This window comes from Capsicum annuum, chromosome 1 (assembly GCF_002878395.1).
Source record: "Capsicum annuum cultivar UCD-10X-F1 chromosome 1, UCD10Xv1.1, whole genome shotgun sequence".
In the NCBI taxonomy this organism is placed as follows: domain Eukaryota; kingdom Viridiplantae; phylum Streptophyta; class Magnoliopsida; order Solanales; family Solanaceae; genus Capsicum; species Capsicum annuum.
In genome coordinates, this window is record NC_061111.1 from 42,860,855 (window position 1) to 42,864,262 (window position 3,408).

At 32.0% G+C, this 3,408-nt stretch overlaps 1 pseudogene; it reads right to left on the minus strand.

Moving 5' to 3' along the window:
* Window positions 1–721, minus strand: LOC107839515 (annotated as a pseudogene).
* Between the last annotated feature and the right edge of the window lie 2,687 nt (window positions 722–3,408).

Genomic DNA, 3,408 nt, shown 5'->3' on the forward strand with positions numbered 1-3,408 from the left:
TCAACAAAGACCCTCTTTGGGAACAACAACTATATTTTCTTTTCTACAATGAACAACAACAATACCAACCATAGCAAAGCAAAGACCCTCTTCACGGATATATAATTTTATTTTTTTTGATAATGGACAATAATAACAATATCAACCAGCAAAGACCCTTTTCAGGAGCAACAACATTATTTTTTTTGACAATGAACAACAACGACAATATCAACCACAACAAAGACAAGGAATAACATAAACTTCCGCTGAGTCTTGTCAATCTTAACTCCACTAACATTCACTTTCGTTGAAGTAGCAATAACATAAGCTTGATTAACTCTCCTTAATGGAACCCCATTAACCTTAAACGACCCACTAACAAGTAACAGTTCAGAACATACAAGTTATTTTAAGAACACAACTCTTTTTCCTTAAATCTCTCAGCTAGAATAATCAAACCAGTACCAGGTGTAATACTGGCTCTCAATTTTGTGGTTTTTGGTTTGTGTTCGTTGATGAGGAATTTTTTCACGTCATCAGCTGGGTAGAATTTTGGTGGTTTGATGGCGGTGGTTGAGGGTGGAGCAACGCCGACGGTGAATTTTGGGTGGGTGGGGAATTTGCCACTTTTTTTCTTCTTGATAACCCAAAGGCCCTTTTTGTGGTACATTTTGGAACGAAAGAATTTGCCGATTCCGTTGATTAAGTTAGGGTTACGGGGAAATTTCTTGGCAGCCATTGTTGTGAAGTGTGCAAAGGGCATTTTTGAAGTGAAAGGGGAACAAAATGAAAGTGAAATTTAAATTGTGCAAAGGGTAAGTTTGAGAAAGTAAATAAAAAATCCTCTTTATTTTTTTTCAATTTTAATATTATTATTTTTTTAATTAGTTTAATATAAAATTGGCCAAAATTTGACCCCCACTCGCACTTCAGGGGATTGTAATCACTCTCTTTATCCTAGTCAGCATTTTAATGCCATATAGGCAAAGTCAACGGTCAAAGGATTTAAAATATAGTTTTTTTGTGGGTTCAGGGGTCCATATGACAAACATGTAAGTAAAAGTGTCGAACTTACAAAATCGACATTGTACAGGGGTCCAAAAGGTCATTTTGCCGATAATAAATCTTCAACATATATAAAAGGTTATCTAAATACCACATCTAATGAAAGTAACATGCTCGGTGAAATTCAATTCAAATTGTATGAAGTGTATGCAAATCACACCACTATCTTGTCGAGTTAGAGAAATTACTTAGCAAATTCTAAGTATAAAGAAGAAAATAATGGAGAAACTATAACAATTAACGACAGAAATTGTACAAAGCATGTGAGAAATAAACATGACCAACAAAATAATATTATAATTGAAATATAACAAACAAAAGACAATGACAGACATCAAAAGCAAGAACTATATTATAATACTAGTATAACAATAACACTCGGAAAACAAGACAATCCTTCACTTCTTACTAATCTTCTACTCTAGTATGCAATGTCCACACCCTTTTATATAATATTGCGTCCTCAGTAATTTGAAACTGCGTCATGTCCTGTCTAATTATATTTCTCCAATACTTTTTTCGACCTACTTTTGCTTCTCATTATATCTACTAGGCAAAATGACTTTCTGAACCCTTGTACTATATCGATTTTGTAAGTTGGATATTTCTACTTACATATTTGTCATCTAGACTTCCGAACCCACTAAAAAATAATATTTTAAATCCTTTTTTAGTGAGTGTAACACACTTTACCCATGTCAGCTGCCACCTCTCCCTCATCTGCCACGTCATTAAAAATAAAATTTTTAAAAAGTATTACATTAAATTTCAAGTCATTTTTAAAATGCTAAATAACAAATTAAATATTAAAATTAATTTAATTAAATAAGAAAAATTTATAATTGTAGAAAAATTTGAATAATCATGTTTTTATTTTTGCTCACAAATTAAACATCAAATTTATTCCAAATAATTAAATTTTCTCCAACTAATTTAAATTTTTAACTATAAATTCATATATACATAACATAATAAATTTTCAATTTTTAAATTTGAATATCTTTAGAAAATTCACAAAAAATTTATTTTTTTTCAAGCGAAATTCACTATTATTTTTCAATAGTCACTATCACTCACTTTCAACTCAAATTTAAATTTTAATCCCCCTCCCCCAAGAAATATTTCAAATTTAAATTTTTTTTTCAAAAAAAAAAATGAAAAGAATTGAATTGAGGAAAAATTAAAATAAAAAAACAAAAAGTGAAGGTGGGGGAGGGGAGGCTGGAAGAGTGTTGGGGTGGGGTGGGGGGGGGGAGGTGGGGCGGGGGGGGGTGGGGGGGAAGAGGGGGGGGGGGGGAGGGGCTGGGGAAGGGCTCGACGAGTGTTGGGGTGGGAAAATTTTTTTTTTATTTTTTAAAAAATTTTTAAAAATATTTTTATATTTTAATTTTTTTTAAAATATTTTAAAATTATTTTAAAAATTTAAAAATATTTTTAAATTTAAAAAGATGGAGGGGAAAAGGACATTTTTTTTAAAAAAATAAATAAATATTATTTTTAATTATTTTAATGTAAAATTGGACAAAAATTGACCCCCTTCAAGCTTATTTTCAATTTTTAAATTTGAACAGCTTTAACAAATTTACAAAAACTTTAAGTTTTTTCAAGCTTATTCATAAATTCACTAATTTTTCAATATCCACTATCACTCACTTTCAATCTAAAAAAAATATGAAAAGATTCAAATTTAAATTTTAATTCAAAAAAACAAAAGATTTGAATTGTGAGGAAAAATTTTAAAAATAAAATAAAAATGATTCAAATTTTTTTTGGTTTGGGGTGGGATAGGGGGATGGTACTGAGAAATAGGGAGGGGGGCTGATGCGTTGGGGGTGGGGGTGGTTGATGTGAAGGAGGGGGTTGGAGAAGGGCTATAGGTGCTGGACGGGGGCTGGGGTAGCGTGAGGGTGCTGGATGGAGGCTGGGGTGGGGTGGGGAGCTGGGGTGAGAGGTGCTAGTTGGGTCTGGATTGGGGTGGGGAGGTGCTGGACAGGGCTAGGGTGGGGGGTGCTGAACGGGGATGGTGTTGGACGGGGCTGGGGTGGGGTGAGGGGTGGGATGACCTTTTTTATTTTTTAAAATATTTTTAAATTTTAAAAGTTGGAAAAAGGTTGATTGCATTTTTTTATTTTTAATATTATTTTAATATAAATATATTGCTTCACGCGTGTAGTCATGCTTCAAATTCTACTCAATAATTTTAATACCACATAAATTTGATCAACGATTAAAATATTTAAAATATTATATTTTTAATAAATTTTAGGGGGCAAATAATAAACAAATAAGTAGAAATGTGCACGTTACAAAACAATATCCAACCATTATACTAGTAAAATTATAAGAGGAGATGTCCAAAAT